This window comes from Hemibagrus wyckioides, linkage group LG29 (assembly GCF_019097595.1).
Source record: "Hemibagrus wyckioides isolate EC202008001 linkage group LG29, SWU_Hwy_1.0, whole genome shotgun sequence".
Taxonomy (NCBI): Eukaryota; Metazoa; Chordata; class Actinopteri; order Siluriformes; family Bagridae; genus Hemibagrus; species Hemibagrus wyckioides.
This window is the reverse complement of record NC_080738.1, coordinates 14,829,858-14,854,836: the sequence shown is the minus strand read 5'-3', so window position 1 is coordinate 14,854,836 and position 24,979 is coordinate 14,829,858.

Sequence of the window (24,979 nt, the reverse complement as noted above, 5' to 3'; positions counted from 1 at the left end):
AAGGAGGGCTTGTTGTTAAAAAGGCTCTTTTGTTAAGTATGAGGCAGAGAGCTGGATGCAGGAAGTACAGGAAGTAGACAAGGGGAAAGACAAAAGAGGAAACCAGAACCAGGAAAAAGGGTCAAATGATATTAAAATAGATGAAAGGCTGCGTCTCAATCTGCTCCCCAGTCCACTAGGGTTCTTTCTTTCTTTCTTTCTTTCTTTCTTTCTTTCTTTCTTTCTTTCTTTCTTTCTTTCTTTCTTTCTTTCTTTCTTTCTCTCTTTCCTACTTCCTTTCCTTCTCTAATTCACCAGACTCTTTCTTTCTTTCTTTCTTTCTTTCTTTCTTTCTTTCTTTTTCTCTTTCCTACTTTCTTTCTTTCTCCAATTCACCAGACTCTCTCTTTCTTTCTTTCTTTCTTTCTTTCTTTCTTTCTTTCTTTCTTTCTTTCTTTCTTTCTTTTTCTCTTTCCTACTTCCTTTCTTTCTCTAATTCACCAGACTCTTTCTTTCTTTCTTTCTTTCTTTCTTTCTTTCTTTCTTTCTTTTTCTCTTTCCTACTTCCTTTCTTTCTCTAATTCACCAGACTCTTTCTTTCTTTCTTTCTTTCTTTCTTTCTCTAATTCACCAAACTCTTTCTTTCTTTCTTTCTTTCTTTCTTTCTTTCTTTCTTTCTTTCTTTCTTTCTTTCTTTCTTTCTTTCTTTCTTTCTTTCTTTCTTTCTTCCTTTCTCTAATTCACCAGACTCTTTCTTTCTTTCTTTCTTTCTTTCTCTAATTCACCAAACTCTTTCTTTCTTTCTTTCTTTCTTTCTTTCTTTCTTTCTTTCTTTCTTTCTTTCTATCTCTAGTTCACCAAACTCTTTCTTTCTTTCTTTTTTTTTCTTTCTTTCATTCTTTCTTTCTTTCTTTCTTTTACAAAACTGTAAAGAAAAATGTTTCTAAACTACCTCAGTTTTTTTTTTTAAATAAATTAAATGGTGGGGGAAACCGCGACTTCCTCTACAAATCTAAGCAGCTTGTTAATGTTAAGTGATTAATGTTAGCGATGCTGTTTTTAACCTTATTTGACGTTCTAGATGCGGTTTCTTGGAGTCTAAAGGCTTTTACGTGTTTAGTGATTGTCTAAGTGTGAAATGTTCCTCTTCTCAGCGTTAATCACAGCTTAATAAACACTTTCGTCTCTCGATGTTAAAAATACGCTGAAAACCGCCGCATAATTCAATGAGTCTCCTTAATGAAAACATCACCATACAGCAGCAATTAGACTACAGATTAGAAGGAAAGAAGATTGCGAGGTGTTTGAGCTGCTTAGCTCAGTTTTTAGATAAATTCCTCAACCGAATGATTAAACATCACTTTGACCCCAATAAAATCCACAGAACTTAGCGACACACTTTCCGAAGCCTATCGCGGCCCATCTACGCTTTAAGTTTGTGCGTATAAAGGAAACATGGTGTATGTGATGTGATTTTTTTTCCCCCTTCAGAACTTTAGCTTTAATCCAGTGTTTAATACAGAAAGCTGACGTGAGACTGAATGATGTTTTGTTAGATTCGTTTATAGATCATCACGGCCATATCAGAAGCCGAGCCTCGCTCTTATTAACTCTGAGCCGTGGGTCGATGTGATCGTGATGAACTGAATCGACACACTGCTGATAAACGAAGAGAAGGAGGAGGGAAAAATGGTTCCCATTCGCTGGATCAAACCACTCGTATCAAGATTGATGTAATGGACCTGTCATCTTTTCTCCGTGATAAAGATCTGCCTTCACTTCTCTCTCTCTCTCTTTCTCTCTCTCTCACTCTCTCTCGCTTTGCCTTTCTTTCCCTCCAGCTTTCTTGTTCTATCCTCTGTGAAATATAAGGCATTCCATATCCCCAGATAAGTGATGTGATTACTGAAAGTTTCAAACGGCCCTCATTTGTTCTCCGGCCCTTAATGGATTGAACGAACGAGTGGAACCTTTAGAAATGAGTCACTTTTCTTTATATTCTACTAAAAAAAAAAAGAAAGATAACGCAACGGTAATTGGACCAGATGAGCGAGAGACATTGTGTGTTTTGTCAGTGACGAGGCAGTTTAATATGAGATTAGAATGTTCTGGAATGGGTTTAGTGATAACGATGAATGGTAACGTTGTTTTCTCATCTGTCTCGCTTCGGAGCATTCGTTTCAAAACCTGGTGTGTTTTCTCGCAAAGGTTCGGATCAGTTCATACACGAACACGACCATCGCAAACGATCGGGTCGAGACTGAACTAAAATAAAACGTTTACATTCCTGGCATATGGCAGATGCTCGTATCCAGACTCTATGAACGTATACAATAACACTAGTTCAGTAGGTCCCAGACTTAGGATACCATCAGTCTAAAAACTGTGTTGGGAGGAAATATAGCACATTTTTTTCAATACATAAAACAAACAAGGAAAATAAGATCTAGTTTAAGTGTTTTGAGAAGAGGTCGTTTGAAGATGGACAGTGACCCCGTTGTTTCGGACATCTAGGGGAAGTTCATTCCACCTGAAAAGAGAAGATTTTAGATGTATACATACCTCTTACCCTGAGAGATGGTGGGATCAGTCTAGTAGTGCTAGTAGATCTGAGGGAGTGTGGTGCAGTGTGAGGTTTTATAAGAGCTTTGAGGTAAGATGGTGCTGGTCCTTTCTTGGATTTGTAGGCAAGCATCAGTGTTTTAAATCTGATGCAGCTACTGGAAGCCAGTGGAGGGAATACAGCAATGGGGTGGGGTGTGAGAACTTAGGTAGGTTGAAAACAAGTCACGCAGCCGCATTTTGGATCATTTGCAGTGGAGGAATTGCATTCAGAGGGAGAACTGCCAGCAGAGAGTTGCAGTAGTCCAGTCTCGAAATGACAAGAAACTGACAAGCACCTGAGCAGCATGTGTGGATAAAAATGCCCAAAATCTTCTGATGTAGTACAGAAGAAAACAACAAGTGTGTGACATTAGTAAAATTTGAGGAAAAGGACAGTTGATTGTCTAAGATTGTCCATGATTGCCCCATGTTTGCGAGCCATAACAACATAGCAATATATACACTATATTGCCAAAAGTATTCGCTCACCTGCCTTGACTCGCATATGAACTTAAGTGACATCCCATTCCTAATCCATAGGGTTCAATATGACGTCGGTCCACCCTTTGCAGCTATAACAGCTTCAACTCTTCTGGGAAGGCTGTCCACAAGGTTTAGGAGTGTGTTTATGGGAATTTTTGACCATTCTTCCAGAAGCACATTTGTGAGGTCACACACTGACGTTGGACGAGAAGGCCTGGCTCTCAGTCTCCGCTCTAATTCATCCCAAAGGTGTTCTATCGGGTTGAGGTCAGGACTCTGTGCAGGCCAGTCAAGTTCATCCACACCAGACTCTGTCATCCATGTCTTTATGGACCTTGCTTTGTGCACTGGTGCACAGTCATGTTGGAAGAGGAAGGGGCCAGCTCCAAACTGTTCCCACAAAGTTGGGAGCATGGAATTGTCCAAAATGTCTTGGTATGCTGAAGCATTCAGAGTTCCTTTCACTGGAACTAAGGGGCCAAGCCCAGCTCCTGAAAAACAACCCCACACCATAATCCCCCCTCCACCAAACTTTACATTTGGCACAATGCAGTCAGACAAGTACCGTTCTCCTGGCAACCGCCAAACCCAGACTCGTCCATCAGATTGCCAGATGGAGAAGCGCGATTCATCACTCCAGAGAACGCGTCTCCACTGCTCTAGAGTCCAGTGGCGGTGTGCTTTACACCACTGCATCCGACGCTTTGCATTGCACTTGGTGATGTATGGCTTGGATGCAGCTGCTCGGCCATGGAAACCCATTCCATGAAGCTCTCTGCGCACTGTTCTTGAGCTAATCTGAAGGCCACATGAAGTTTGGAGGTCTGTAGCGATTGACTCTGCAGAAAGTTGGCGACCTCTTCGCACTATGCGCCTCAGCATCCGCTGACCCCGCTCCGTCAGTTTACGTGGCCTACCACTTCGTGGCTGAGTTGCTGTCGTTCCCAAACACTTCCACGTTCTTATAATACAGCTGACAGTTGACTGTGGAATATTTAGGAGCGAGGAAATTTCACGACTGGATTTGTTGCACAGGTGGCATCCTATCACAGTTCCACGCTGGAATTCACTGAGCTCCTGAGAGCGACCCATTCTTTCACAAATGTTTGTAAAAACAGTCTGCATGCCTAGGTGCTTGATTTTATACACCTGTGGCCATGGAAGTGATTGGAACACCTGATTCTGATTATTTGGATGGGTGAGCGAATACTTTTGGCAATATAGTGTATGAACGTATCAATATAACAAAATATTTAGCCAATTTCTTAATATGAAGATGAGGATTTATGACAAATCAAAGCAAAATAAATTGTTTAAAATCATCATTTTGAAAATATACAGTGAACTTATCCACACAGGCTGCTCAGGTCCTTGTTCAGTCTCTGGTCATTTCAAGACTGGACTACTGCAACTCTCTACTGGCAGTTCTCCCTCTGAATGCAATTCACCCTCTGCAAATGATCCAAAATGCAGCTGTGACTTGCTTTCATCCTCCCTAAGTTCCCCACTGCTGTGTTACCTCTAATGGCTTCCAGTAGCTGCATCATGCTTGCCTATAAAGCCAAGAATGGTCCAGCACCATCTTACCTCATAGCTCTCATTACTCCATACACTGCACCTCGCTCCCTCAGATCTACTAAAACTGATCAACTGGTCCCACCATCTCTCAGGCTAAGAGTATCTCAGGTATACATCTAAAATCTTTCCTGTTCTGGCACTGAAGTGGTGGAATGAATTTCCCCTAGATGTCCGAACAGCTGAGTTACTGGCCATCTTCAAACAACCTTACCTCTTCCTGAAAGCACTTAAACTAGCTCTTATTTTCCCTGTTTGTTTTATGTATATTAATTTAACAAATGCTATATTTCCTCCCAACACAGTTTTTAAGCTGATGTCTATGTCTTATCCCAAATCCGTGACCTATTGAACCAGTGTTAATGTATTCATTGATAGAGACTTCGAAGCACTTTTGTACGTCGATCTGGATAAGAGCGTCTTGCAAACGCCAGAAATGTAAATGTAAATTGCATAAGAATTCAACCCAGTAAACTTTGTAGTGTTGCAACCGAAGCTGAAAGGAATGAATCAGATTGTTATTTCATGCATCTATATGAAAATTAATTATAATAATATTGATCAGTACAGCTAAATTATTTCAAAAATAAAAAGACAGGAGACTTGGAGGAGTTTCAGAGAAAGCTCTGACTATAACATCCTGATTTTCTCAGCAGCTCAGTAACAATGAACAATAAGAGTAAGATTCCTGTCAGAAAGCTGAACAAACTTACTTTCGGAGCTGCTCTGTTCCAACCGTGCCGCAAGGGTAAAAGCTTATAATTATCTGATTTTAAGGAAAGAGTAGTTTCGTGTAAATGGGCTACTGGCTCTTGTTAAATATTTTCAGCGTCAGACAACAACCAGTGATTAGACTGTTACTGTTTCTCATTCACAATAATTACCAACTTTCCTTTATTTTCACTTTTATTCAGTCTTTGTGTCTTGGCGTTATTTTAATCTTCCAGTTTCTGCCAGTTCCTCCACTACCTCTTCAAATGTGTGTTGTAGTGTGTGTGAATGGCCATGTGATCCATCCATCCTTCCTTCCATCCCTTCTTTCTTCCATTATTCCATCCCTTCCTTCCTTCTTTCCCCGTCCTTCCATCAATTCTTCCCCTTCCTTCCTTCCTTCCTTCCTTCCTTCCTTCCTTCCATCCATTCTTCCCCATTCTTCCTCCCTTTCTTTAATCCTTCCATCCTTCCCTTCTTCCTTTCTCCCTTCCTTCCATCCATCCTTCCTCTCTTTTCCTTCTTTCTTTAATATAAGATTAGAATGTTCAGGCATGGGTTTTAGTGATTATGATGAATGGTCAAGTTATTTCCCCATCTGCCTCGTTTCGGAGCGTTCGTTTCAGAACCTGGTGTGTTTATTTCTCCCACTTTCTCTCTCTCTCTCTTTCTCTCTCTCTTTCTATCTCTCTTTATTTCTTGCTTTCTTTCTGTTTTCCTTTCAGCCAGTTTGTCCCTCAGAGCGGAGCAGGTGGTAAAGCGGGATATTCCGGGCACTCTTCCGGAGTCATGTGTGTGTGTGTGTATGTGACTGTGTGTGTGTGTATGTCAGGGATAACACAGATTGTAGTAAATGGCAGAGGAGATGTCATGGAGTGAGAACAATCTCTGGGAAATAATCCAAACTCCATGGTGTCTGTGTTTGTCAAAGCGAGTGTGTGTTTGTTTACCCACCTGTGTATAAAGGTGTGATGATGATGTGTTATATACACACACCTTTCTTATTCTGTATTAACACTAGCTAAGAGCAAAGTAGATGATTTTTTTCTTCCTCTTTAACCTTAATTTGTAAAATACAGCCACAATTTTCAGATTTTCTCAATGTGATGCAAATTATTCCTGAAACAACAGACTACATAAATAACAAACTCCCAGACCGAGCTCATTCTCTACTCTCGCAGTTCACGTCCCACTTAACTCTTTTCTCTAGTAAACTGGCGGAAACTGGCATCAGAATAAACAAATAAACTAATTTTTTACTATCACAAGTCTGATCTAAAATGAGTCAGGACTATTCTATTCTGGAATTCCTACAACATAGACGTTTTCACAAGCAACACATCTAATCAGAGAATACGATTTATATCTTATGATAATGATATATAAGCAAATTGCTTTTGTGTCTATGCTTGCTCCCATACTTTAGCATTGGCCATTATCTATATCATCTAAATCAGCATAAAGGTCAACTGATTCCAATCTATATTTTGTCTGCAGATTAGATCCTGGTTATTAATCTCCTGATTCCTCAGTCATCTTAGCTCTAATGAAACTGCAGTATTTTTGCTCATCCACAAAGATTTCCAATCTGTCAACACCAACTAAACCATATGGATCTTGTATTGCCTTATATGGAAATTAGACCAGTTGGTTAGACCAACTGAACATGTTATTCATCTTTTGTTTTTTTGGTGGGAGACTGGAGACTGCAGTTAAACATGCTTGGAGGACAGTAATAAACTCTATATACAGGTATATTGCCAAATGTTTTGGGACACCCCTCCAAATCATTGAATTCAGGTGTTGTTTTTCAGGGTTTGGGCTCGGCATACCAAGACATTTCGGACAATTTCATGCTCCCAACGTTGTGGTTACAGTTTGGGGATGACCCCCTTCCTGTTCCAACATGACTGCACACCAGTGCACAAAGCAAGCTCCATAAAGACATGGATGAGTGAGTTTGACCTCAACCCGATCAAACACCTTAGGGATGAATTAGAACAGAAACTGCGAGCCAGGTCAAAACTGGGACGTCTGTCTTTACATAGTAATATAGAGGGAAGGCTTTCCACAAGGTTTAGGGGTGGATTTATGGGAATTTTTGACCATTCCTCTAGAAGCACAATTGTGAGGTCAGGCACTGATGTTGGAATTCATCCCAAAGGTGTTATATCAGGTTGAGGTCAGGACTCTGAGCCCAACCCATGAAAAACAACACCTGAATTCAATGACTTGGATGGGTGTCCCAAAACTTTTGGCAATATAGTGTATATAACATACACACATGATTGGCAACAAACTGATCAGCCAATCAGAAAGAAGGCCCAATCAGAAGGCAGGATCTTTTTTTTTTTTCTAACAACAAAGGAACACTTTCAACTACAGTACCTATTATTCTGTCACTTATCGTTACTCAACATTATCCGAAACATTCAACATAACATTCTGTTCATCTTTGCTGTGTGTGTGTGTGTTCAGGCACTGAAGGATTTCCACATCTCATAGCTTTATTTATTTGTTTGAGCCAGCATCTCCTCTGGATGTCAATCACCAGTGTTATTTTCTACATTTTTTTTTTATTTAACATTGATACCATCTGAAATTGATGCAAATGAGTTTCTGGAAAGGAGTTTCACGGAAATGAGTCCTCATGGAAACTCGCGGTGAGCTGTCGCGCTGATTTGCAGGAAGAACTTTTTCTCATTATTGAGTGTCAGTCAGTAACAGTCCTGTGTAATATTAACGTACAGCCATAATCTTTGTCTGACTTCTACAATCATTTTTCATTTAGATTTTTTTTTAAATGTTTGGGCAAGGCTTTTATCCAAAGTAAGGTAGGATCCTGTCCAAGCACTGAGACACTCAGAGCAGCTCCAATAGAAGAGTCTGAAATGCTAGAAGTCATGACTAGCTAGTTTTCTGAGTCAGACATTAGTTTAGTAGGAAACTTCCCTTTAACTCAAACACACACACTGTGTTCTAACAAGTCTTTCTCACAGATTCATATAGAATAGAATAGAATAGAATAGAATAGAATATATTGACCTCAAACCAAGCAAACAAAATAAACTAATGAAACCTGCAAACCCCCATGACGGAGTAATGGTGCAGTCCATCTTTCTTAAAATAAGAGGCAGGACTCCTGAATTCTGATTTTTTTAGGGGGTGGGGATGAGAAGATTTACTGTACAATAAATTGTGGTAAATCACAATACACACGATACACATCTACACAGAAAAATGCTAATTAAAGAACAAATTTTGTTTATTTATTTATTTTATTGAGACTACAAGAGAATTTTTTGGAGGAAAAAAAGAACTAATTTGTTGATGAAAGTTGAATTGAGTCCTGCATTGACTTTCCGGTCTCTAAACAGCGTCTAGTTTTACATCACAGTATAATTGTTGGAAGTAGAAAATATATATAAATAATCAGCGATCATTGCTGTCATTTTCACCTCCCCGTCTCCCCTGAGATTTGCGTCATCATCTCTGTTCTCAATGGCTCAGATAAGTAAGGCCTCAATATTTTAGTCTTTTCCCTCCATCATCGCCTCCTGCACTAGATCTCGTCCACCTCCGTTTCCTCAAGTGCCAGTGGTGTTGTAGGAGGCAAGTCGTCCTCCACAATTGGCTAAGTGTGGCATGTTCATTTTTGCCAATCAAACCCCAATGGATAAACCCAAAATATGCCACTCTACTCATAAATCACACTGGAATAAGAATGCATGGTGGGTTTCCTCAATTGAGAGTCAAATAGCACCAAATCATTTGCCATTCACTAATACATAAATGAATGTACTCATGTGGCAAAGTAATGTATTAAGTGTACAGGTATAGCCTCAAAAACGAATCCCCCCAAACAAAAGCAAAGAAACTATTAAAAACCAATCCCGCCAAACAAAAGCAAAGCAACTATCAAAAACTAATCCCACCAAACAAACCAAAGCTGCTGTTAAAAACTAATCCCACCAAACAAAAGCAAAGCAGCTACAACAAACTAATCCCACCAAACAAAAGAAAAGACACTATTAAAAACTAATCCCAGAAAACAAAACAAACCAACTATCAAAAACTATCAACAAACAAAAGCAAAGCAACTATCAAAAACTAATCCCAAACAAAAGTAACAACTAACAGCAACTAGAATTTGATGCAACTAGAACAAACTAATCCCCTAAACAAAAGCAAAGCAACTCACAAAAACCTTGAAGCGAAACAATCGCAAACCAACTGGCAAGAACTAATCAGCCAAACAAAAGTAAAACAACTAACACAAACTAATCAAACAAACAAAATTAAAACAACTAACAAAAACTAATCAAACAAAATTAAACTGTTTGCAAAGCAGAGGTTAGCCATCAAAAAAGCTAAGCAAAAACTTAATCCCACCAAACAAAGGCGAAGCAACTAGCAAAAAGTAATTCCTCAAACAAAAGTAAAACAACTAACAAAAACTAACACCCCAAACAAAAGCAATGCAACTAGTACAAACTAATCTGCCAAACAAAATCAAAGCAACTCGCAAAAACTACTACGCCAAACAAAAGCAAACACTAATCACCCATCAAAAGTAAAACAGCAAACAAAAACTAATCAAACTGTTGATAGTTTAACTATCAAAAAAGCTAAGCAACAAGCAAAACTAATCCTACCAAACAAAAGCAAAGCAACAAACAAAAACTGACCCCTCAAACAAAATCAAAGCAACTGCCAAAAGCTAAACAAAAGGTAGGTAACAAGCGAAAACAAGTACCACTGAACAAACCAAACTGATGAGCTAATGGTCAAGCACCAAACAAAAACAAGAAAAACAGCAAAAACTAATCCACTAAACAAAAGCAAAGCAATGATTCAGCATTTCTAAATCAGAACCCTGGACATGTATGAGCACATGTGGTTTTGGTGGCACATTTATTTACTTTGCAAAAAATAAGACAAAATTCAATCCAAAGGTTATGAATCAGTGGCTCATTGACCCAGCAGTGCACCTCTGGCTGTCCCAGTTTTCAAACCGCCATACTGGTTACCAGGATAAAACCATAACTGCTGAGTTTCCAGTGCATTCAGAGATGAAGGCCATGCTGCTTACATCAACACGCAGGTCAGCTTTATTTTTGCAAGCTAACTTCAAACAGCAGTGGTAACAGCAATAGCTTGAGGGAGGTGATGTAGAGAAACTCTGGGTTAATAAAAAGCAAGCGAGAGGTCACGTCACGTCAAATCACCCCAGTGGAAAAGAAGGAGCAGCCATCTGCTCTGAGCCGAGAGAGAAAGAAAGAGGGGGTGGAATAAAGGGCATATTAATGGACATGGCAAGAAACAATCAAATTAAGGTAAATGACATCGTCTCAGCAGCCCAGCACGCCGCTGTCTGTCAACGCAAGGTTCACTTTTCCGCCTCATTGGCAACGAATGCCTCTACTTTTCCACTTTCCTCCTTTTTTTGTTCTTTTTGTCTCAGTTTTCAGTAGGGCTTCATGACAGCACTGGTGGAGTCATTACAAAGGTGAAGAGAGTGCGAGAGAGAGAGCGAGAGAGAGAGCGAGAGAGAGAGAGAGAGAGAGAGAGAGAGTGTGTAGTGCGTGAGAGTATTCCATTAGCCGACCAAAAGATGCGAGTGCCCGATATTGAGAGTTGTCCACTTGTCATAATGACGACTGAAAGGTAAAATGGCTTGTGAGTATGTGTTAGCCTCTTCACTGCACTCCACTGGCTCCCTGTGGCTGCTCACATTCACTCCAAGTCCTCAGTGCATGCAGAGGAAACTTCACCCACCTACATGGAGCCTCTCCAGCCTGCCAGTGAACAATGCCATGTAAGGACAGTCCTAACTTTCAACACTATCAGGTGTCCTGGGGTCAACCATGGAGGACTTGCAGTTACATTTTATAAAGCAATCATAAATTTGAGCAAATTATATATTTACCTTCAGCATTTCCACAACAAGAGGAACATACAAGCTAACAAACATTAACTAGAATTTAAAAATCAAGCTAGCATGCAAACATTAACCCATTGAACAAACACTAATGAGCAAATATTAACCAATCAAACAAAAGCAGACTTACAAAAATTAACTCGTCAAGCAAAAGTAGACGAATGAGGAAAGACTAACCAATCAAACAAAAGCAAACAACTGAGAAGACTAATCCATCAAACAAAAACTGACAAATGAGGAAAGACTAACACAAACAAAAGCAGACAAATGAGTAGACTGATCCATGAAAGAAGAGCAGACAAATAAGTGATCCATCAAACAAAAGCAGACAAATAAGGAAAGACTAACCCATCAAACAAAAGTGGATGAAATAGTAAGGACTAACTGATTAAGCAAAAGCAGGCGAATGATGAAAAACTAACACAAGCAAAAAAGGCAGACAGATGAGGAAAAACTAACCAATCAAACCAAAGCAGACGATTGAGAAAACTAATTCATGAAACAAAAATTGACGAATGAGGAAAAACTGCTCCATCAAACAAAAGCAGAAAGACTAAACTATCAACAAAAGCAGACGAATGAGAAAAGCCTAACCTATCAAACAAAAGCCGAAGAAACAGTAAGGACTAACTGATTAAGCAAAAGCAAAATCACATCAAACAAAAAAGCAGACGAATGAGTAAAGACTAATGGGCTAATTCAACAGACAACCTATCATCAACCAGACCAATCTAACCAAACAGACAAAACAAAAATTAACTCATCATTAAAAAAAAAAAAAAGCAGACGAATGAGGAAGGACTAACCCATCAAACAAAAGCAGGCACAAATTAATGAGCTAATTAAACAGACAAAAACTCATCAACTAATAAACCAGAACAATCTGACCAAACAAACAAACTCAACAAACAAAAGTAACTAGCAAAAACGAATTTCACCAAACACACACAAATTGCTGAGCGAAAACTAACCCATTAAATGATCAAGCTAATCATAAGACAGGCGTGTTGACTGAATGCCAATCAAATGAGTGAAAGCTGTAACAATCAGAGCTAGCAAAAGCTAATCTTTCGAAGAAAAAAAAAAGTAAACTAGCAATGAAATACGCTAGCATTTTTTTCGACAAGGGTGTGTGTGTTTTCTTGAAGAGCTAAAGCTATATTGTGTTCTAAAAGCAGTGTTGGTGTACAGGTGCTGTGTTTTCATGGCGCTCTGCATGTGTGTGAGATTTCTGCATGCTAATTTGACCTGTCAATCATTCATGTCTCCTTCAGTCTCCCTGCAGCCCTCAAGTGCAGTCCACCCACGCTGCTATTGCTCTCACCTTTCTCTCCTGTTCACACACACACACACACACCCCAATCACCATGAACTGAGACACATACACACACTCTCTTTTACTGGAATCTTCCTCTTTCTCTTTCTCTTTCTCTCTCTCACACACACACACACACACACACTAGTGGGCCACAGTTAGCTATAATGCTAACTAATAATCATCAATATGCTAATCCTCATCTGGGAGAAAAATGTGATTCCAATCAGACAAACGGTGTTAGTCTCAGCTCACTGCAGCATCATCCTCACAGCTAGGGGGCAGCGTTGTCCTTCTGTCTTACTGTCCACTCTCCTCTCCTCTCCTCTCTCACACCCTCCGTGATATTCAAATACGACTTGCCCTTCTGTTAAAGAGGCAGAACTCAGGTGAATCAGATTCTTAAAACACACACACACACTATAAGGGATTTTTGGGCTGGAAGGGAGAAAGAGAGAGATGGAAAGTGACAAAAGAGAGTGACAGAGAGAGAAAGATTTAAATCTTCCTCTCTCTCTCTCAGAGAAAGAAAGAAAGAAATAAGACAAAGTGATAAAAAGAGAAATTTGGGATCGATTAGGAGAGATTAAAGAGAAGGAAAAGAAAAGAGGGGAAGAGTGTGGGATGGACAGAAAGACTATACGAAGGAATCAAAGTGGATTAATGAGAAGAAAATGAAGAGTGTGACTTAGGACAAATGTTATCTATCTATCTATCTATCTATCTATCTATCTATCTATCTATCTATCTATCTATCTATCTATCTATCTATCCATCCATCTGCCAATTCTACTGTCCTTCCATCCCTCCATCCATCCATCATCCATCTTTGACTATACCTCTTTGTTTACTAATTCTCACGGTCTTTATATATCCCTTGTTCTCTCTCTCTCTCTCACTCGCTTCTGTCACTTTACCTCTTTCTCTCACTTCTTCTCTGTCATAGAGTCTCTGCCTCTCTGTCTCTCACTTCAATTTGGTTCTTCATCTCTCTCTCTCTCTCTCTGACACAATATCAGATGTGTGAAGTTGTTGTGTGTGTTAGATAATATAAACACACACACACACACACACACACTATAAAGAAAAGTCATATAAGACAGGCTTTATCTCACTACTCAAAAATGTCACCTACTTAGGCAGCCTCCTGTCATGTGTGTATGTGTGTGTGTGTGTGTTTGGAGTTGGGGAAGGGGTGGGATTATAAGTGGGCTTTTGGGTTGAAGTGATGTGTGTTTTTTATTTCCATAAAAAAAACGAGAACATCCAAAGGTTAAAGGTCACTTGTGGCCATGCTGTTGCCCGTGGTGCTTCGTCATCTTTGCCAGGCGATCACAGATGCCTTGACTCACCGGGAGGTGTGTGTGTGTGTGTGTACCAGTGTGTATGATGCACGTTTTGTGTTAATAGAATGCGCTTGGCTGATTACCCCTTGGGTGACGGAGCCACACAAAGGGAGATGAAAATATTTGCGAAAACAACGCAGCGATCCGCTTCACTGCATTCACACCACCTACTTTCATTCAGTGTGTGTGTGTGTGTGTTGGAAGAAAAAGCCTAATTGGTGTTGAGTGGCGGTGTATGAAGGACCTGCAGAATTCACGTCAGGAGTGGTGACAAACAGATACACGGTCTGACTTGAGAGAGCTGTCATGGAGCAACTCTGGCTCAGTCTAGCAGAACAGTGGCATGCTGGAATTAGCCTAGCGATAGATAGAACCGCGCGCCATTACTCACACTGGGGCTTCCGTTCCGTTTCGTTACAGGAAACCTAGCTGCTACAGCGCTTCTCGATTCTGATTGGTCAGAAGCTGTTTATTTATTTTCTATAAAATCAGCCCTGAGAGGTGTTCCTGCGACACGGCTTATATTAATACACATTATTAGCATGGAATTAGCATGTTAGCATAGAATTACCAGATAGCGTTATATCAAATAATTCTATAGTAACAGCTAAGAGGCTGTGTGGGGTGTTTCTGTGACACGGCTTAAATTTTTTACGCATTTTTAGCATGGAATTAGCATGTAGCATGCTAGCACAGAATTATCAGATGGCATTATATTAAATAATTCTATAGCAACAGCTAAGAGGCTCTGTGGGGTGTTTCTGCAATGCGGCTTATATTTTATATGCATTTTTAGCATGGAATTAGCATGTAGCATGCTAGCATAGAATCATCAGATAGCATTATATGAAATAATTCTATTGTAACAGCTAAGGGCCTCTGAGAAGTGTTCCTGCTGCATGGTTTACATTACTATGCATTGTATGCATAGAATTAGCATGTAGCATACTAGCATTGAAATAGCATGCAGCATATTTGCATAGAAATAGAATGTAGTGTTTAAGCACAGAATTATCATATAACAATATATTAATAATCGTTACTATGGTAACAGCTTAGACGCTCTGAGATGAGTTCCTGCTGCAGCGTTTATATTAATACACATTATTAGCCTAGAATTTGCATGTAGCATATTAGCATAGAATTTACATGTAGCATTTTAGCAAAGAAGAATTATCATATAGGACTTTATTAATAATCGTTTCTATGGTAACAGCTTAGATGCTCCGAGGTATCTTACTGCTGCAATGTTTGATATGCATTATAAGCATAGTATTAGCATGTAGCATATTAGCATAGAATTAACATATAGCATTAGATTGATAATCGTTACTATGGTAACAGCTTAGAAGATCTGAGACATGTCCCTCCTGCAATGTTTATATTAATACAAATTATTAGCATGGAGCATATTAGCATAGAATTAGCATGTCGTATTTTTGCATAGAATTAGCATGTAGCATTACATTAATTATTGTTTCTATAGTAACAGTTCTGAGCCTCTTAGACATGTTCCTGCTGCAATGTTTGTACAAATAGGCATTATTAGCATTATAATTAGTATGTAACATATTGGCATAGAATTAGCATGTAGCATTTTAGCATAGAATGATCACAAAGCAGTCATTTCTATACTAACAGCTGAGAGGCTCTGGGACATGTTCCTGCTGCACAGTTTATATTAATACACATTATTAGCATAGAATAAGCATGCAACATAATAGCATTGAATTAGCATGAGGCATATTAGCAAACAACAGTTCATGTATATTTTATAAAGTACACGAGCGATTCTCCTCCGCTGCCAACTTTCCCTACAGCTAGTGCAGCACTTCTAGCTTTCCTACATCTATTAGCATTACACCTCACACTGGGACTAGCATACTTGCTAAAACTAGCCCAAAAGTCACACTAAAACTAGCAGTGGAACACAGCGCTGAAAATAAAGAGAAGCTATCTCATTCAATCAGAGACAAGCTAGCATTTATTAGCATACCAAACTTGACCTCAGACCAGAACTAGCGCACACCATGCTGGAACTAGCATCTAGATCTAGCATAGTAGTTTATATTGGAGCTAGTGAGACTCAAGAGAGTCTTGTTTATTGGCTTTTTATCAATCTTCTGTATTTGGTGTTAGCAACAAAAAATGGTGTGTATATTAATTTTTTCTCAGCTATCCTGCTAATGCTCCTCAGCCCGTGTCTGTGTATTTTTTTTAGCTTTTATTTGACAAGCCGCGTGTGTGTGTGTTTTGTCACCATTTGTTTTGATATTCTTTTTTACTACCCACTTTCTCTCACTGTTGCGGTTGTTTTTCACAGAAAAATGCTGTTTAAATTCACTGCCGTTTTTATACGCTCATATCTCTCTTATGGGGTGCCTGAAAACTCTTTTATGTCTACGAGCTAAAATATCAGTCTGATCTTTCCTAGCGTCTGTTGGTGTTTGCTGAGGTAAAAAAAAAATAAAAATAAAACTAGCACAAATATCATTGTTTTGAGTAACAATAATAGCATTTACAACAACTTCCTCACAGCTATACCTCACAGCTAAGCATTAGCATGCGAGTCGCTAAACTAGATAAGCTAAACTTAATTAGCCGCATAGCTTGATATTTAGCTGTTATAACTGTATAAAATTAAACAAAGTACTGAATGAGCTTCAATAAGAAGGAGAAAATTTTTTTTGTTTCACTACATTAGCTAAACATGACGCTAGTTCAACACAATAACTCCTGATCTTTACAAACAGACACATGGGAATATTCCAGAATCTTCCACCATACCATGTTTATTAGCTTCTCAGACTTATGATCGACGTCGCGTTCACTCTAGCCATCTTTTTCCCATCATCCTCGACAAACATAATTCCGCAGTCTCAACCAAACATCAAAATATTTAAGCGTATGTAATTAGCCCAACATCCAACCCGCTAGCAGGTCATGCCTCCGCGAACACAAACACACCCTGTAGCTCTCTCCCAGCTCGCCTTCGGTGAACTCGGTGAGCTTTTTATGAACCCCTTCACAAGCCTTCCACAAAGGCATTGTTTTCACTGAGGGAACATTCTAGACGTTTGTGGGCCAAGATCTAAGCCATGGGATCGGTGTGACCGATTGATGGCACAGGCTTCAGAGTGTGCTCCAAAAACCGCGCTAGCTAACCACGCTAGCAACAAGACGCCTCCACCACCATGACTCGGCAGCGAGCGCGAGGGTTTTTCCCACGTTTTCTTCACCGTGTAGCACAGTCGTGTTTACGTTATCGCGCGCTAGCTGCGTGTGGGACATAAGTTAAGACAAAACAAGATTAACGACAGTTTGCGCTTTCAGACGGAGGGAGAAAACGCACTCGATGGAACTGATGGAAAACTGCCCAGCGTGGTTTGTGGTAGCCGGTTTGGGAAAGTTTCTCTCTCACACACACACACACACACACATTATATTCCTGTAATCCTCTTAGCCTGTATTTTTTAATTTATTTATTTATCCATATGCTAGTCGATGTGGTGATTAATGAAAGAGGAAGCCATATTTCTAAACACCTCCAGAGTCTGTAGGAAAGACTGATAGCTGGATCGATTTCACGCAATAACACAGACACTGGTGGGAATCCGAGGTTTTAATGAAACTCCGGCACGATTTGTTATGAAGAACCGAAATCAACGGAATCCTCATCTTTTCTTTTCTTTTTTTTTTTCCATTTCTTCACAGCTTCGGCATGCCGCTTCCCGAAAAGGTCTTAGCGCTAATCAATATCACATTACTCTGGCTAAAATAAACCAGCGGACGTTAATGGAGAACGTAAACGAGCTGGTTATTTGAGGTTCATCTCAAAGGTTCTCAAAGAAAAAAGGGTTTTTCATTATTTACGACATTTGAATCATTTCTATCTGCAAACTGTCTTGTTTTTATGACAGGAAATGTTTTTATTTTTCTTGAAATCTAGATGTTTTTCCTTTGGACTCTAGTCGTCTGGTGTTTTGCTGCTAGCTAAACGTTACTTGTTAGCAGATTCTTGCTTCTAGTGCGAAATATATTTAATCTTGGTGATAAATCTCATCTCTAGCAGAAATGTCACTTGAAATCAGTTTTATTCAGTCATGTCCATGTTAGCAATGCTACCTGTGTTAGCAAGGGATACACGCTACTACATGTGATAATTCTCAGGTGTTTACACCAAAGTGTAACCGTTTTATTTGATGATTATCATTATTTTATAACGATTCCACATTCTGCAGGAAGATCTCTCCCAATAAATCAACGCTCTCGCGCTTTCTCTCCTTCACTACCGCTTTGTCATTCTACCGTACACAAGTTCCTGCTCTCGTTCCCGGTGTATCTGCTGGGAGGGGCGCTAATCCACTTAATATGCTCTTTAAGCAGCCATTTGTCATCCTGTGTGTTGCTGACATGGCCTCGGGCAACGCTGAGGAGAGACGGATCCACAGAGGAAGAAAGTTACAGAGGGAGAAAAAGAGTGAGGAAATAGAGTGGAGAAGAAAGAGAGACAAAGGCATACAGCAAGACAAAGAAAGAGAATGAGAAAGCTAACTCTACATTCCTGCTACAACAAAAGAGTTTAGACACTTGTGTTGCTTGAAGTGTGTTTTTTTGTTGTTTAGCATCATGCTAAAATGCTAGTAGCTATAGCTTTTAAGGCTAACTAGTTGAACCTAAATAATGTAGTGTGAAAATTGTTTGTTTTTTATTGATGCTACATGCTAGGCTTCCTAATTGCTTTGTTTTCAGATTAGCAAAGCAAGCTATTTATGCTCACCATCACCACCAATTGCACAAACGATCTCTTTCAAGTTTATTTTTTCGTATAACATCAGCTCTGACAAAGCGCCCGGCTGCAAGGCAAGAACTTATTTGTTTTCTTATTAACTTAAATCAAAAATGAGCTTCATGTGTTAACGACGGTTCGTGGATGTTTTTCAATATCAGACGCAACTGGAAATGGATGAAAGTATGCTGTTTTATGAGGTATAATACACTTTGAACATGGGTTTTATTAGGAAATAATCCAATTGAGGGAGTAACAGGAAGTCATTGTTACCCTACCCTGCATGTCACTGATTATCTGCTGGATTATTCAAGAAAAAAGACAATAGATGAGTATAATATGGTGGCAGCAAAAGACAACAGAGGAGTAAAAGAAAGATGAGCAGGAAAGAGAAAGAGAGAACGTGGGGAAAAAAAAGAGAAATTATGAGAGAACAAACACCAGAGAGACACTATACAGTTAGAGAGAAAAGCACATAATGACTCTCGTTCTCATCCCCATCGTTTACAATTACTACATCTCTCTGCCATTAAGTTGTTTTAACACTCGCGGTTAGCATAAACTTTAGCCGACTGCGCATTTCTGTCCCAATCATGGTGGGGAGAATGGGATCCTCCGGCTGTATCGACCCAAAGTGTGGCACACCGAGTGCAAACCACGGCCATTAGCGCTATTACCATTCTTCTCTCAGATAAAGAGACGGCAACATGGCTGCCTGCCTGCGCAAAAAAGGCTTAACAAAGACTTTCATCTGGTCCACGGGCCAGTGCCTTTCAGCCCTGCATCTTATCTCAGCTTTTGAGCTGATGGAGATGTGTGTGGCGTTAATGGCTCATCAGAGGAGCGCACTTTTCCCTGCTTGTATATTGACCCGAGTTGCTTTTGATTGGATAGGTTTTTATGGAATTGATCAAACACATCTCACATAATGGGAACACAAAAGCTAACGATGGTACGCACTTTTTATTTAATACAAATCACGAGCACTGAAGAAACACACAAACTGGTATTGCTGTATTTATGGGGACAGCTCATGCCCAGGCATATGGGGACCTATTTTTTTTTGTTTTTTTTGTTTTTTTTAAACAGGACCTCAAGTTTGCATGGTTTTATCGACAGAAACAGTAGCCACACCCCTTTCATAGGTACTCATAAGTCACACCCACATCCCCTGTATTTTATATTAACGGTAGACGAGTTCACATGTCTTTTGCTTAGACAAACTGAAATGGGGCTGAAAGGCCCCTCCTCCTTCATTTGAAACATTTAGGCCACACCCCTTTCACTGAGACAGACAAGCACAGACTCAACTTCCTTTACATAAACAAATTCAAATAAGCCACGCCCCTTTCCCCCAGCCTCCCAAAATCTCCTTTTAGGAAGATGACATCATGGCAAACCTGATCTCATTAGAAGCAGCAGGTCTCCATGGAAACACAACTGTTTTGGGTCAGTCTTGTTGGACAGCAGATTTTATCGTAAAGACACTGCTAGGCTCTTATTTAACCGAACGAACAGGGTTTTATTTCTCCTGCTATACTCCAGCAGTCTCACTCCATCATTAAGCTCTCCTCTCTCGCTCGACTTTTTGGCGGTTGCCAGATTTAAAGCCTGGGAAATAAACTAGTAAACAGCAAATTGTTTGTGTGGCCGCTGGGTTTTAACTGGAGCTTTGAGGCAGCAAAACAAGCACATCTGCGTCATTATGTGGTGAGGAGACGAGAGGACATAAGAAGGAGGACGGCCAAGTCAACACTGGAGTCGAGAGAGAGAGAGATGTGAGACAGAGAGACAGAGTGAGACAAGAAATTGATGATGGTGAGATGGTGACAGTCAGAAATAGAAATAATGAGAAAGATGAGAGAGAGAGAGAGAGAGAGATGCGAGACAGAGAGACAGAGTGAGACAAGAAATTGATGATAGTGAAAGATAGAAAGAGTGAGAAAGACAAGTGGAAAGATATAGAGAGAGATGAGAGACAGTAAGATAAGAAGTTGTTGATGGTGATACAGAGACAGAGAATGATAGAATGAATGAGATAAGTAGAGAGAGAGAGAGGAAACAGATAGAAACAGTGAAAGAGAGTAAAACAGAAAGAGAGAAAAACAGAAAAAGAAAAGATAGAGAGGAAGATAAGCAGCACAGGAGAGAGAAAAATAAAGAGACAGAAGGGAAAGAGAGAGAGAGAGTGACAAGGGGTTGAAGTGAAAAGACAAGGTGTAGTCTTCTGCTCTTTTCTGTCTGTACCTTTCTACATCTCTTTTTTTGTGTTATGGTCTGTGTCTCTCTCTAAATGTCTCTGTTTTCCTCTCTTAGTTTGTCTCTGGGTGTCAGACTCTGTTCCCTGGACTTAGTATTTCTTTATTTTCACCTCTATCCCTATTTACCTGTCTGTCTTTCCTCTGTATCACCCTGTCCTTGCTTCTCTGTCTTGTTTTGTCTCGTCCTCTGTATTATCTGATCTCAGTCTCACTGGTCTGTCTGTATCTTTCTTTTCTCATTTTCAGTATCTGTTTCTCTTGTTCTGTATTTGTCCATTTGTCTTTATTCAGCATGTCTCTCTCTGTTGGATTGTCTTCATTCATGTGTCTTAAAATGTGTCCAGCCCTTTCACTAACCCTATCTTTCTTCCAGTCTCTGTCTCTTGGCATGTCCCAATCTATGTCTCATGGACTCAGTCCATCTTTGTTTTTTCTCATGGTGTCTTGAATGTCATTTCATCCCAGCCCATCCTTCCCTCTCTCACTCAAGTCTGTCTTCGACATCTGTCTCCTTCTCTCTCTCTATCTAACTCTTTCTCTACCTCACTCCTCTTACCTCTTTACCCCTCCCTCTCTTTCTCACACTGAATCATTTCTTGTCTCTCGACATGTCCATCCATGTTTCCATTTCTGTCTCTTTTTCCTTTGCTTCCACTCTCAGTCTGTATCTGTCCATTTTTGACTCTCTCTTTCTGAATTGTTCTGCCTCTTTCTGTCGTTCTGTCTGTTTCTTTCTGTAAATTTTCTCTTTCCCTCTGGCTGTCTCTCTCTCTCTCTCTCTCTCTCTCTCTCTCTCTCTTTATGTGTGTGTGTGTGTGTGTGTGTTTGTTAGTGTCTGTCTGATGGTGCACCACAGATCAGAAAACATGCTGTCAGAGTCTTCATATGTGAACACACACACACACACACACACACACACACACTCCTTTCTTCAAGGCCTGTTCTTCATCATCTCATCTGGCAGCTCAAAGTAAACTGGAACGATCAGCTTCATCTCGCACCATGCAGCCGACAGCGCTTTGTCCCCACGGCACATTAATATCCAATACTGAATCGCCATCACACTCCACTCTCTCTCTCTCTCTCTCTCTCTCTCCCCAGTGCATCTTTCCTTTCTCCTCCAGCTTTACCTCTGCTCCACTTGCTGTGTTGCATTGCCTACCTCAGCTCACACTCTGCGGTCTGTGCTCCAGGCCGAGCCATTCATCAAAGTTGGCGAGTGGAAAATGCGCTTCATGAGGACGAGGGGACGAAGCATATCAATATCGGTTATTTTAATTGCGGCGCTGTAGCCACAGCACGCTCGGCTCGGTCATTCCCAGCGCTAACAACTTAAAGTGCTGCACAGACGCCTCTGCTGAATGCCCTACTGTTATTCTCTAAACACTGATCTGTGCTCTGTGAGACCACAACATGGCCTGCTTCTCTACAAGACATGTCTACTGATAGATAGATAGATAGATAGATAGATAGATAGATAGATAGATAGATAGATAGATAGATAGATAGATAGATAGATAGATAGATAGACAGACGGACAGACAGACAGTTAGCTAGCACAGCAAAAGAGACTGGTGGAAATATGGATAAATAATCTGGGCAGACAAACAGACCGGCAGGTAAGCAGATAGTTAGACTGATCGGTAGACAGACAGGCAGACAGACAGACCAAAAGTCAGTCAGATACTGTAGTTAGACTGATAGGTTAACAGACAGAGGATAGACAGGAAGACAGACTGACAGACAGACAGCACAGATATGGAGACTGGTGGAAATATGGATAAAAAACACAGAAGTCAGAAATACAGACAGCTTGATAGATCCGTGAAGCACTGTGCACTGAGTCAAACACGACATCCTCATCACTTCCCAGCCAATCAGAAAGGCACCCGGATGTGGGCGTGGTGAAATTAGTGACAATTAGAATGGTCTACTAAAAGTTAACTTTATCAATGTACATCTTGTCCTTCAAGCGTAACGTTAATATTCACTGTATAGAAGCTGCTACAAAGAAGTCATAGATTGTTCTTTTTTTCTCTGAGACGTTTGCAAACAGTCAGAAACTCCACAACAAAGCCCCTGTCCAGGGTCAACAAGTTCACAATACACATTACAAAGCTAACCACACCAGCCAGACACACACACACACACACACACACACATTTGGTAGTGTTTACAGGTTTGGCTGGTTGGAAAGAGCCTCTCGTGTTTCTGCAAACATTTGGTTGACGTTGGAGGAATTTGTGTTGAGTAATGTGGCACGCTGGGATTTCTGGATGAGCGATTCGTAACTTGTCGTGAAAAAAGGACATTAATATCGGCTCATGCTGCGCAGACGTGCAACGTGAGCACCGCGCTTCTGGTCAAGCATGTTTTTCCTTCACTCTCAGCTACTGTGGACAACCCGACAGACGTCAATGCGCTCAAACACACAGAGTGGAGCTCAGGCAACCCTCGACTGCTCCAGTGTTAGTAATGAATGAGGTATTTTCAGCCTGGTCTCCATTTATGTAGATGGAAATTAATAATAAACACCAAATCTACACACAAATACATAAATTGTGCTCAATTTGCATTAAAGCAGTTGTGATTTGCTAGCGTGTGTACTAGCATTTTATTTGTACAAGACGTGTACAAAGCTATATTTTTAGTTGTAGAGTTGGTGTGTGTGTACAGTATTGGTGTATGTGTGTAAAGTGTTGGGGTGTGTGTGTGTTTGTGAGACAGACCACAGTGTTTGGTGGACAGTGTTGGTGTTTGGTGGTTAATGTTGGACACTGTTTGGTGGTTAGTGTTGGACACTGTTGGTGTTTGGTGGTTAGTGTTGGTGTTTGGTGGTTAATGTTGGACACTGTTGGTGTTTGGTGGTTAGTGTTGGACAGTGTTGGTGTTTGATAGAGTCTTGGTGTTTAGTGGTTAGTGTTGGTGTTTGATAGGCTCTGATGCTGTTTAGAGGTTAGTAATGGTCAGTGTTGGTGTTTGATAGACTCATGCTGTTTAGAGGTTAGTAATGGTCAGTGTTGGTGTTTGATAGGCTCTGATGCTGTTTAGATGTTAGTAATGGTCAGTGTTGGTGTTTGATAGGCTCTGATGCTGTTTAGAGGTTAGTAATGGTCAGTGTTGGTGTTTGATAGGCTCTGATGCTGTTTAGAGGTTAGTAATGGTCAGTGTTGGTGTTTGATAGGCTCTGATGCTGTTTAGATGTTAGTAATGGTCAGTGTTGGTGTTTGATAGGCTCTGATGCTGTTTAGAGGTTAGTAATGGTCAGTGTTGGTGTTTGATAGGCTCTGATGCTGTTTAGAGGTTAGTAATGGTCAGTGTTGGTGTTTGATAGGCTCTGATGCTGTTTAGAGGTTAGTAATGGTCAGTGTTGGTGTTTGATAGGCTCTGATGCTGTTTAGAGGTTAGTAATGGTCAGTGTTGGTGTTTGATAGGCTCTGATGCTGTTTAGAGGTTAGTAATGGTCAGTGTTGGTGTTTGATAGGCTCTGATGCTGTTTAGATGTTAGTAATGGTCAGTGTTGGTGTTTGATAGACTCTGATGCTGTTTAGAGGTTAGTAATGGTCAGTGTTGTTGTTTGATTGGAGTCTGTTGGTGTTACGTGGTTAGAGTTGGACAGTGTTAGTGTTTGATAGTCCAAAGTGCAAACTTTGTCAGAAAAAAACCTCTTCACGCTAGGTGTACTATGTAGATTCTACATTATAATGATGCCACTATGACATACTGTATGTAGTGAGCATATAATGTATACTTATGTAGTGAATAGGAAGCAATTAGGAGTTTGGCAAATCAAACTAAAGATATATTGCATTTTATGATAAACTGGTAATGTTGCCTATCATACAGATTACAGTTACCTAAACTCAGATGTTTCTGACTTGAGCATTAAATCAGTGACGGTGGACCACTTAACAATCTGCACTATTTCACTGGAGACTTATGGTGCTTAGGAAATGTAAATACAAACAAATCATA